Source organism: Oryctolagus cuniculus, chromosome 5 (assembly GCF_051225735.1).
Source record: "Oryctolagus cuniculus isolate XC-2025 breed Fujian yellow rabbit chromosome 5, ASM5122573v1, whole genome shotgun sequence".
Lineage (NCBI taxonomy): Eukaryota > Metazoa > Chordata > Mammalia > Lagomorpha > Leporidae > Oryctolagus > Oryctolagus cuniculus.
Window position 1 is genome coordinate 36986995 of NC_142871.1, and position 12797 is coordinate 36999791.

General features: G+C 40.7%; 1 long non-coding RNA gene across 17 annotated transcripts in view; it reads right to left on the reverse strand.

Moving 5' to 3' along the window:
• Positions 1-10245, reverse strand: part of LOC103349888 (uncharacterized) — a 79142-nt gene extending 68897 nt beyond the window's left edge. For 13 of the 17 annotated variants that reach the window (XR_016233735.1, XR_016233733.1, XR_016233745.1 and 10 more), the window contains exons 1-3: positions 10124-10245; positions 2978-3307; positions 2812-2892 (exon numbers count right to left, since the gene is read on the reverse strand). This is a non-coding gene — a long non-coding RNA (uncharacterized LOC103349888). The remainder of the gene's footprint in view (positions 1-2811; positions 2893-2977; positions 3308-10123) is intronic. The other 4 variants (XR_016233739.1, XR_016233746.1, XR_016233744.1 and 1 more) reach the window with 2 other exon arrangements.
• Between the last annotated feature and the right edge of the window lie 2552 nt (positions 10246-12797).

The window sequence follows — 12797 nt, forward strand, 5'->3', positions numbered from 1 at the left end:
ATAATTACAGAAAACTTCCATAATTTGGGGAATGAAAGGAACGTTCAACTACAGGAAACACATAGAACTAATAGATGTGATCAGAAAAGATCTTCACCACAACACATTGTAGTCAAACTCTTAGACCTGTTTGTTCTTCAAGAATAAAAAGATGTTTTAATACTTCATTGCTATTGGATGTCCTCTGTAGATAAAATCATAAAAAGATGAAGAAATATCATCACTGCCTCATTAACTCAACACATATTTACTGTGCTTTGTGGATTTTTCACATGCCTGGCATGTGGCAAATTGTAAAAAGAAAAAAATAACATACAGTATTTATTAAAGCAAGAGGATGAACAGAAAAATCACAAAAACACAAGCATTAAGTCTTTTTTTATCCTATATAGTGGCAATCATCTTCCAAATATTCTCTAAGCACTGAAAACTATGAAAAAGCAAATTGTGAGAGTGTGTGTGTGTGTGTATGTGTGTGTGTGTGTGTATTCCAAAAGATTAGAGGACTGAGTGAAGGGTAATATATTCAGCATCAATATAACAGTAATTAGGAATCTGGCTCCTAAAACGCAGTCCCTTCCTAAATCTTACAACTCATCCCCATATTGTTTCACATCAAAGCAGCCCTTCTACTCTCTTCCATAGGAGTCAGGTATTCCCAGAGTCAAGACTGTTAATTACCATTCCAGATGTCTGGGACATCCAGGCTGCCAGTCTCCTCCTAAGTCTTTAACCCAACTGTTCTAAATTCATACAAAATTAAGTGTCATCAATTAAACTTTTGATTCATAGATGCCTTCCTCCTGCACACAGATTACAACCTCCACGTGAACAAGAACCAGGGAACATTTTACTACTCACCATATTTAACAAGTGGTAGAAATATACCAACTGCTTAAAATATTTATGAATTACTTATTTCCTTAGGAAGTAAATGACAATAAATAACTAGTTGAGTTTTAATATAGACACTTAAATAAACTTATTAATCTGAGAGTTTCACACTAAAATCTTATTATGTCTGAAGTTAGGTGACTTTAGAACCAGCATTGTGCAGCAGGTATAGCTACTGCCTGTAACACTAGCATCCCATATGGGTGCTGGTTTGAGTCCTGGCTGCTCCATTTGGGATCCACCTCCCTGCTAATGCACCTGGGAAAGCAGCAAAAGATGGCCCAAGTGTTTGGGCCCCTGCCACCCACATGGGAGATCCAGATAGAGCTCCTGGCCCCCCCGCTTCCACCTGACCCACCCCTTGCCATTGTGGCCACCTGGGTAGTAAGCCAATGGATGGAAAACCTCTCTCTCTCTCTCTCTCTCTCTCTCCCTCCCTCTCTCTCTCTGTAACTCTGACTTTCAAATAAATACATTTTTAAAAATAAAAAATACAGTCAGGCAACTTTGACAACCACATTCATTTTTAAAATTCCATCAGCAGCAGTTAGTCAATCACTAACTTTTCCTAAATACGTACCAGTATTTCTATCCAATATTCTAGAGAATCATTTACTTTAGCAAATTATGGCTTAAGCAAAACAAACACTGTATTCCTCTAGTATCCTTAAAAACATAAACTTACCAGGTATGAATATATAATCCTCAGAACTTTGATTTATATAATCAATAAATATAAAATACTGACCTATGACCTGATATAAACATACTATAAATCATCAAGGTTCCTAAGACTTTAGTAATTATACAATTTTATTTAAAAATAGACTATTTATAGAATATTTTAAAGTTGAAGTTAGTTCCCAGACTTACATAAGGAATCCATTCAAAGGTGCATGTGTTTATACTCAATGCTATGTGAGAGGTTATTCACAAATACTCAGAAGTCAACTTCCAAGAAACACTTTAAATTACCTAAAAACTTTAAAAAAGTAGCAACTTGCCAGTAAACTTCCCTGTGATCTTTGATATCTTTAAATCAAAAAAGAATTTCTATAACCTTTCCCTTCCAAAATTTGAGAGCTTACAGAAAGACTCTCCCTCAAAATTCCCAAAAATGTTATGATTTTCTAAATATTCCATGAGGCTTAAAAAAAGGGGGAAGCAAAAACTAGGAAAATCAGTTTTATTCTAGTACTGTAATTGAATTAAAAAGTGCTATGAATAATTGCATCAGAAAATATTATGTGGAAGTAAAACCATCTCTCAGGCTGGTGACGTCTGTATCAGTTTATGACATCTTGTGATACAATATTAAGAAACTGTTTATTAAGAAGGGGAGAAAAACATACTGGATCACGAAACTGATCATTGGCAAGATGGACCACCTCATGGCAAGACCTGAGTCAGCTTGAAGAACCCAGGTCTTCTCTGTGACCTGCTCTGCATTTCACTATGGTACTTTCTTTTATTTTTTTAAAAGATTGACTGATTGATTTAAAAGGCAGAGTTGAGAAAGGCAGAGATGGAGAGAAAGGTTTTCCATCCACTGGTTCACTCCCCCAATGGCCGCAATGGCCGAAGCTGCGTTAATCTGCCACCAGGAGCCAGGAGTTTCCTCAGGGTCTCCCACGTGGGTGCAGGAGCCCAAGGACTTGGAACATCTTCTACTGCTTTGTCAGACCATAGCAGAGAGCTAGATCAGAAGTGGAGCAGCTGGCACTTGAATTGGCACCAAAATGGGATGCTGGCGCTGCAAGAAGCAGCTTTACCCGCTACACCACGATGGCAGCCCCTCACTATGGTACTTTCATCCTTGATTTCCACACACTGGTCTCTTAGAACACAGGTACTCCCCAGATTCCCACAGTATCTCCAAAACCACACATCCTCACACCACTTGCCCATGCTGCTTACCAGGTTGCATATCTTGACCACTTCTGGTTCCAAGACTATCTGTGTGCACATGTATGTGTAGATGGATCTCATCTGCAATACCTAAGTTCAGCATGGAAAAAAAAAAAAAACCTTAGAGATAAAGATCAAAGTTTTAATACAATGGAATATATATTAAGATACTTACAATAGGCTGACGCCATGGCTCAATAGGCTAATCCTCTGCCTGCGGCACCGGCACACCGGGTTCTAGTCCCAGTCGGGGCGCCGGATTCTGTCCCAGTTGCTCCTCTTCCAGTCCAGCTCTCTGCTGTGGCCCGGGAAGGCAGTGGAGGATGGCCCAGGTCCTTGGGCCCTGCACCCCATGGGAGACCAGGAGAAGCACCTGGCTCCTGGCTTCAGATCAGTGCGGTGCGCTGGCCACAGCGTGCCGGCCGCAGTGGCCATTGGGGGGTGAACCAACAGAAAAGGAAGACCTTTCTCTCAGTCTCTCTCTCTCTCTCACTGTCCACTCTGCCTGTCAAAAAGAAAAAAAAAAGATACTAACTATAAAACATATAGTAATGATAAAAATTATTTCCATAAGTATGTGTTTCACTGTATACATGTATATGTGTGAGTGTCACTGCATTTGCTCAAATAAAATAAAACTTTATTTGGGGGGCCGCCATTGTGGTGTAATTGGTAAAGTCGCCAGCAATGCCAGCATCCCCCATGGGTGCCAGCTTGAGTCCAGGCTGCTTCACTTCCAATCCAGCTCCCTGCTGCTGAGCTTGGGTAAGCAGTGGAAGATAGCCCAAGGGCTTGGGCCCCTGCCACCCACATGGGAGACCTGCAGGAAGCTCCTGGATCTTGACTTTGGCCTGGCCCTGCCCTGGCATTTTTGGCAATCTGGGGAGTAGACCAGGGAATGGAAGATCTATCTCTTCATCTCTCTCTCTCTCTCGGTCCCTCCCTGTCTGTAATTCTACCTTTCAAGTAAATTTTTTTAAAAAAAGTTTATTTGGTATAAATATATGCCACACTTCCTCCAATTAATAGAATAACTATGTCAGTAAAAAGACATGAAATAATATAACATGGTAAGTTACTCATTGGAATGGAGCCAAACACAAGGTGAAAAACAAGGAGTGAGGTGATAGTGGTGGCTAGTGACAGGTAAGAACGAAGATGGGAACCAGACAAAGGGCTTTATCATAGAGGCAAGGGAAGCCAAATGGCAGTCTGGAGCAGTGACTAAGAACGAAGCACTTTGCATTGAAAGATTCTTCAGGCAGCAATGGAAAGAATGAACTAAGGAGGGCAGTAAGGCAGGTCCAAAGACAAGTTAACAACAGGAAGACAAATGACGTGTAGGCAAAGATGTGAAGGATGTGACATGTCTGGGAGATACAATGAGAGATGAGCTCAAAGAGCTTGATGGTCAACTAAATATAAGGAATGAAAGAGAAATAAGAATGATGGACAATGCACCTTCTTCAGTAGGAAGTGAGTGGAAAACCAGTGGTTCCCATCAGTAAGAGCAGGAACTCACATAAAGGGAGCAGACGTGACTGGTGCAGACAGGGCTTACTTTAAGATCTGTGTAAGATGTCCAGATTAATGTCCTGGTAACAATACAAATGAACTCAGAACAGTTTCTGTCCAGGACAGGGAACACGGAACCATCAATAATGTGGCCACTAAAAAGCAATTAAGTAAGAAGGACCAAGGACAAAAGACTATGAAGTCTCTCGTATTACAGGGGTAGGTAGAGAGAAATGAATATGCAATAGAGACTAAAGGAGATGAGATGGACAAAGCATACAATTCAACTACAATGCCCACAGAGTGATCAAGCTCAATGAGTTCTGAAAAGAATCTGTTGGACTTGGCAATGAAGAGGTTATTTGGTGGCAGTTTCCAATGGTAGAGTCAGGAGCTTTATCACAGTGCATTGAAATATTAGACAGAAGGTGAATATTTGGAGACAGTAAATACAAGGAGTGTGTGTGTGTGTGTGTGTGTTAGGAACTTCAGTGTGAAAAAAGCAGTGTCTAGAGGGTTGTGAAGGCTAAAAGGAAGGTTGCTCTGGTTGTTTGAAGTAATTTTTTTAATATTTATATGAGAGGATTGTGCTGAGAAGGCATTAGAAAACAGATTGAAAGGCAGGAAGAGTAAGGGGTAAAGAGAGAACAGTGTTTCTTAGAAGGCAGAGGGAAGTTGGATCAAAAGAAAAGCAGAGGTCTGAACTGGTCCTGTCCAGTCAAATGGTCTGCAGCAATGGAATGGTTCTCTGTGGTGCCCAGTATGATAACCACTAGCTGTACTCATATGCAGCTACTGAGCCCTTGAAATGCGAGTAGTACAACTGAGGAACTGCACTTTTGAATTTAAATAGGTGCATATTGCTACAGAATTGAATACTACAGGTCCTCACTAGAAGAATGAACATGAGGTTGAGGACCCATCATTTAGGAGATAAAGGCTGGGCTCATGTTTGATGGTCTCATGTAGAAAGGCAGATTAACTGAAAGGCAGAGGAGTAGTGACAAGATAGGACCCTGGAGAGAAGCTGTAAGGTTTCCAATGGACACAAAGAACTGACCAGAACAATTAAAAAACAGAACTGCAGAACTAAGGACCCAGTTAAGACGCAAGACCACTAAGGTAGTACAGTACAGGAACAGCTAAGACATGTGGCTGGCTTGAAACCAAAGTTGATAAACTGAATGACAGAAATGTTAATAAGAGATTGTTGACATCAAACATTGTGCCATGGACTTAGAAGGAAACCAAGCTATATGTTCAGGAGAAAAGCAAGAGGCAAGAAAACAAAGTCTCAAATAGGTCAAAGAACTGATGTAAAGGATAAGTGAGGGGCCGGCACTGTGACATAGCAGGTGAGGCTGCCATATGCAGTGCCGGCATCCCATGTGGGTGTCAGTTCGAGTCTCAGCTGCTCCACTTCTGATCCAGCTCTCTGCTGTGGCCTGGGAAGGCAGTGGAGGATGGCCCAGTCCTTGGGCCACTGTGCCCATGTGGGATGACCCACAGGAAGCTCCTGGCTCCTGGCTTCAGAAGGGCACAGCTCCGGCCATTGCAGCCAATTGGGGGGTGCACCAGCAAATGGAAGACCTCTCTCTCTCTCTGCCTCTCCTCTCTGTAACTCTGACTTTCAAAATAAATAAATAAATAAAATCTTTAAAACAAAAAAAAAGGTGGGGGGATAAATAAGAGAGAGACAGCAGGAGTATATGGATGAATTAAGACCAAAAAGGATGGAGTCCCTCTATGTAATGGCAAGGTTTAGCTCAACTTCCAAAGGCTTAGCAGTAGTAACCTAGAAATGAGATTGGACAGCCATCTGTGTAGGATTGGGATAACAGGTATGTGGCAGAGAGACTAATAATAATCTGCCACCTATAAGCTGAAGACCCAGGAGAAGCAACACACAGCTTGAAGGCATAAGAGCTTAAGAGGTAATGGTGGATCCCAGTCTGAAGCTTTAGAAGCCATAGTTCAGAGAACAAGAGAAGGCGGGGTCCCAACTCAAGCAGCCAGGAAGAGAGAGGGCCAATCCAGCCTTTCTCCACCTACTTGTTGTAGTCAGGCCATCAGTGGATTGGATGATGTCTACCCACACTGGACAGAGCATTGGGTTTTATTCAGCCCATTATTTCAAATGCTAATCTCTTTCCAGAAACACTCTCACAGACCCAGATCTGCCTATGTCATGGCCCAGTCAAGTTGACACAGGAAATTAACAATCACAGGTGCCATGGAAGAATATGAGCCAGGTCACAAAGTGCCAAACTGGGCAGGCCGGAAGAGTGTGAGTCAACTGAGACAGACCAGGAGGCCCTGAAGGAGGACTTCTGGGGGAGATGCAGAGAGTCAGAGGTAGTCAACCATCAACAGAGATGATCCCATACCCTTAGAGAAGTTCCCGCTGGTATCACAATCAAATTAGTCAACTTCAAAGATCCTCCAGCTGGTTTACTCAGGGTTTGTGTTGTGTCTCACTTTCTTCACAGAGGGAGAACAAATAGCTACAATTTCCATTAGCAGTATTATAAAATCAGGTTGTGGCTTATACAGCTAAAGACAAGCATTCTCTCTCTCCCTCTCTCTCTCTCTCACACACACGCACACACACACACTTTAGGACTTTAATAGCTAAAACTGGGAACTTAGATGTTTCCTTTCTCCTACAGTGTCAACACTGCCTGTGTGCGCATGCCAGATACACACACATACACTCACATGTCCATGTCACACACAGATGCTTTCCAGACACTGCTTTTGCAACTATCACAAAAACTATTAAACCAAGATTGAACAGTATCCTAGTTCTTATTTATATATAACTAGTTCTATTTTTGTGAATATTAATATAATGTGTTTAGATACTTTAGATATGGATACCTTAAATAATAATTGATACCAAATTCTTTAAACTGTATTCTCTCTTTCAAGAACTTTTACTGCCCCCTGTGGCAATCTGATGACAAAAAAAAAAAAAAAAAAAAAAAAAAAACAGAAATACAGTATCCTAAAGATAGACTCACAATTCATAAATAAATCACTCACAAGTTAAATAATGGTATGTATCTCGCTAGAAAAAGCCTGTCCAGATGAACAGCCACAATACTCTTTTCTTTCAGTGTAATCTGCATAACATATGACTTGGAAAGCCTTTGGGGCTAAGGGCAAATGTGCCAAGGTAGAAATTTAGTATCTGGAAATATTTAAAGGTAAACTATAAAGTAAGTTTTACTTTACTTAGCAAAGAGTTACTGAGTGCTTACTTTGTGATGAACACTGCTCTAAGTTCTTGACCAGATTCTTGGAATTTAATCCTTGAAAACTGCCACATCAATTTTATGACCATATTACCAACTGGGTGCTATTATTATCTTCAGGTTAAGAAAAACCAATGGAAATTTAGTGAGACTAAGTAGTTTACTTGGCTCAATGCCATGCATTTAATAACACAGCTAAGTGGTGAAACAGAGGGAAAAAATCTTTTTTAAACAGTGAGAAAGAAATATCAAGCCCAGAAAATTCTATATTCAGATAAATTTATCATTACATATATTGATAGGACATTAGAATTCAAGATAAAAGTTTGGCCTCAATAAATCCAAAGTAATAGCTAATTTTATGAAATTCTGTAAACCATAGAATTAACTTATTTTAAGTTATGAAATTTCACCCTGGAATATCAAACTAATATTGCTAAAAAGTTTGCTTAGTTAAGTATATCAGGCTCATTGATGAAATGTAGACATCAAAGTTGTTTTAAAACCCAGCTATGGGTGTCTCTCCCTCTCCTCTGCTTTTCTGCACTTGTTTAGCTAGTTGGGCTGCTCCAACAGTCATGTTTCCCTACCACCACCCAGTCAGGAAAAATGAGGAACCTCAAGCAAAAACGACCCCAGCAACGTTTCTCTGAAGGCCACCAGGTGATGTGCCTGTCAATGCACTTGGGGCAGTGCTGCAGCCTTGTGGCCCCCTGTCCTCACATGCAGAGTCTAAGAATTCCTCTTCTCCTTGGCACTTACTATAGACACAATGGCTTCCAGATGGCCATTTCTGCTCAATGTAAGGTTGTTTTCCCTTCTTGGAAAGTTGGAAGTGCTGATGAGGAATATTAGAGTTCAGAGATCTTGAGTCCTCTTTAGACGAAGGCCAGGCTTTGGGGAATAAAACAAGAACGTCTGAGAGGCCCCTGCTGTGGGCCCCTCCCCACTCTGGCAGCTACTTCAGAAGCTGGCCAGGAAAACCCTGCTTGACTGGTGAGGGAGGGACATGGCTGGAAAGCCAACAGAGGATACACTGGGTCGTGGCAGTGCCCGGCCCCACTTCAAAATAAGATTGGTTCAAAGTCTGTCTGAAGCTGGACCGGAATTCCGATTGCTTGTTTACCTGCTGAGCTGAAAGGGAGCAGCTGGAGCCTCAGCAATCAGCCATATATGTAAACCACAGGGCCAAACACAATCAAGGAAAAGGAGCATAGAGCCATCAAAAATGTAGGGAACACCACCAAAGATTCCCTTGGACAAAATACACCTGCATAACGGTGAAATACTCCCAGGCACTGGTAAGTCTATAGTTATGTGAAACTTCATCCTATAGCTGTTAACTTCCCCACACTTACACTGGGAATTCCTTCAGAACCTGCCATTCCTAGACAACACTGTCAGGCTATTCCATGCATACTTATGATATAGATCACATTCCTTCAACAACCTGAAACTAAGGATGATTCACATCAAGTCATTCCATGGCTAATGACAAGGTGAAAGCTACAAGCCGGAAATACAGAATATATCCACTGCACTGTCAGTTCATTAAACAAACACTATGCTGGTAACAGGCTAGGACATGTTTACTAAGGGATCCTCATGAAAAACCTACATGTAGTGTAGATATTGCTTCAGTGCTGATGTCTTGTCCCAGACTCTCTCACAATATTATTCATAAGCTTATCAGTGAATGATGCAATTATTCAAGAAGATTTGACAATGTCTGTGGTTGGTCCCAGTCTCAACCTAAACAAGACTGCACAGCGTCAGACTGAAGCCTGTCAGTGTGGGCTGAAGCTGATGTCACCCCAGAGCACGCCCTGATAGGAAGCCTCCCAAACATAGCCGTCATCTTGATTCACTTTTCCTTTTATAGCAACATCAGTTCATTTGTGGGTAAGAAACAACACATCTGTCTGCAGCAAAAAATTGTAAAAATTTTAATTGCTAAGAAAAAAAAATCTGTCTACACCCATGTCTCTCTCCTAATACAGATCAGTAAACATTATCTTTCTAATTCATGCTTCTCTCAGATCACATCATAATATTGACTCTCAATCAGCCCATAGACATTCCATACGCCTTCAGGGGTATGTTCTTGAGGAGTTTAAGAAGGGGATATTTAGTGCAGCAGCTCAGCTGCTATTTGGGAAGCCAGTACCCCAAATCAAAGTGCCTTGGTTCAAGGTCTGACTCTGCTTCACAAACTTCCTGGTAATGTGCACACTGGGAGGCAGCAGGTGATAGCTCAGTTAGTTGAGTCCTTGTATGGCACAGGAGAGACTACCTTCTGGCTTTGGCCTGGCCCAACCCACTCTGTTGCCTGCATTTGGGGAGTGAACCAGTAGATGAAGATCTCTCTCTCTCTCTTCTCTCTGCCTTTCAAATAATAAAAGTTTTAATTATTTTAAAAATTTCTAAAGAGTTTACAAATAGTTGTTATAACTGCCTTGAGGACACACAGTAGTCTCTGAACACTGTGTACGGAATATAAAGAAAAGCAGCAGTGAAGTTTGGAAGAAAAAGCAAGATTGTTCACTTACAAAGAACTGATTCACACATTCCTGCTGCACCTGTGGCCAAGCCCATGTTATAAGTAGCATCCTGGCACCTCAATTTCATGACCTTCCAGATGGGGAGGGTAGTATCTCATGTTATAAAACCTAAAAAAAAAATAGTGCATGTCAAAGGAGTTCATAAATTAAAGATTTCTACATACACAGAAGGTGATACAGTCAAAACCATGTTTCTGTTCCATGCACTCAGAGCACTAAGAAGCATTCATGTTTAATCAGACAAAATTGGCATTGTACATTCTAATGTCAAATTACACAAAGCATTAGTTTACTTTGAATTCAGCTCTGATGGTGTCAAGAGTATAAACAGAAAATTACTTTCTTCACATATAAGATACATTACTCAAAAAAGCTTTATCCACGCATTCAAATTTCAAAACATAATTTCCATAAGCATAGTTATATAAAAATTCATCCATAGGAAAATGGTTTAGAAACTCTTTAGACAATGTGAACTTAGTTTTCAGCACACTGAAGCATACTGGCTGCCAGTTTTCTTTTGATTTGAAAACTCACTTGTCCGTCTCATGGTAGCAAAATTCACATTAAAAAAAAATGCATGAAACAAAACTGCCAAAGCAATGTATGTACAGTATAAAGGTCTTTGGCATATTAAGCCAAAGAACACTACCTTGACTCCTGAGAAGTATATCCACAGAAAATATCGTGTACACAGGCAATGATACAGTTTAGTTGTTTCTTTCTCATGTATACTCCATATTCTTGTTAGTGAAGCCCACACATTTCTCATTGAGGAAAAAACTATTTGAAACTTTCTAATTCCATCCTTCCCAAAAAGTAAATGAAAACGATATAGTGGAAATGAAAGCTGTAGATGTCATGTGGTGACAAAAATAAACCAGATAGGGTTTCTTATATGTGTCCTGAAAGCTATGATTAAAGCAGAAATGCACTATCATATTCTTATCATATGGGATGACATGCAAGAAAATGCAAGAGGCATAAAACAAAGGTTCACTAGCCTCTATCAATTCTGAGTATCTACCGTGAAAAATGAAGAAGTGGGATTGGATTCTCTCTCATCTTGTTGCAAGACACACATTAAAATCCCTGTAAAGAATGACGGTGTTACAAAGTCAGACTGCGATGGGCTGCAGAGAGCCACTCAGAGTTGGACTTAGTCTTAAGGGTAAGGAAGAGCCACAGAAGAGTGGAAGAAGAGAGTGATCTTAAAACCCTGATGCCTTCTACGGAAGTGGTTTCATTAAAAGGGTCTCCCTGAGCTGCCCTACAACTGTGAGCAGGTGGACATTGTAAGCTCAGAGGAGTAAGGGCTGTCCTTGAGCTCACCTAGCAGGTTTGGAACTTAGTCTTCAGTTTTACAGCCTGTCTTCCCAGGTTCTTTCTAATGGTTTTCAAAAAGTGTGCCAGGAAGCCCTGGCATTGTAAAAGGTGGCCTCGGGTCTCTTGGCTAGAGAGGCACCTTTCCAAGGATGAAATGGGTTCTAGCTTATTCTATCCCAGCCCCCCACCCTATGCAGACTCCCTGAGGACACATTCAAGGCTAGGAGAGTACAGATCTCTTAGTACAGAGATTTCAAAAATTTTTTGCAACAAAATAAACTTATCTTTTAATCCCCTTTTTCCAGGACCTTGTTGAAGGATCTTGGTATTTTACATCAGTTCTTTTAAAATATTTGTCCATTCATTTACTCCCATTTTTCAAAACAAGTGAGCTGGTCTTAGTCCTCCCTCCACCCTCTTGAATAGATCACTCCAAATCACACATTTTAAAGAACAGTTACCTGCAAGTCCTTTTATTCCCAGTCCCTTAACTATCACCTTAAGTATCATCAAGGGATCTCACATTCAGTATGATAAAACAAAGTGTGGTAAATACTCCTGGCTACTAACTTATAGTGAGTGTGAATTTCTAGAGAAAGTGGTAGAACCCACCATGTCCAGCACTAGCAACTATGTTCTCAGGCCCCAATTAAAATCAGTAAAGGTCAGCTAGAGAAAACAGAGAATTCTACATGAAATTTATATACACACACACACACACACACACTAATTAAATTAACAATGTAAGTGGAAAATTATAAAGGAAATATCTAATTAAATTTGTTTTTCCTATCTCACTCCTCCAGCACCAAATTCATCTGCAAGCAGGGAAAGGAACAGGCAAACATAAACCATAAACCACATGGAACTTGACTGCCTCCTGACAAATATCTTTGCATCAGAAATATCCCAAGAAAGCCAGAAAATTAATCATAAGGAGGAAAAAGCATGAAGGTAATGAATGTAATTTGGATAGTAAACATCCGCACTTCTTTCCCTGCTCTGAACTCCCAGCAAGTATGCCCTCTCCTTAACCTTCATCTCAAGCAAACAGAAGGTCATGAAAACCAAACCAGGGACCCTGCAGATTTTAGAATATTTATTACTATCTTCAAAAGCCTCTGGCATACCACTTTTTTTTTTTTTTGGTGTAATTCATTTACATGATTGAATTTGAGGCACATCAGAAACATTAGAAGCCCACTGCCGATCCACCGAAGGGACAAATCGCTCACTGTCCAGATGCCCATATACGGCCAGATTTCCTATAAGTCTGACAGCTCTATGCATGCATTGCGTATGGCTCTTGGCTCTGAGTCACATTCCTCCGGTATGT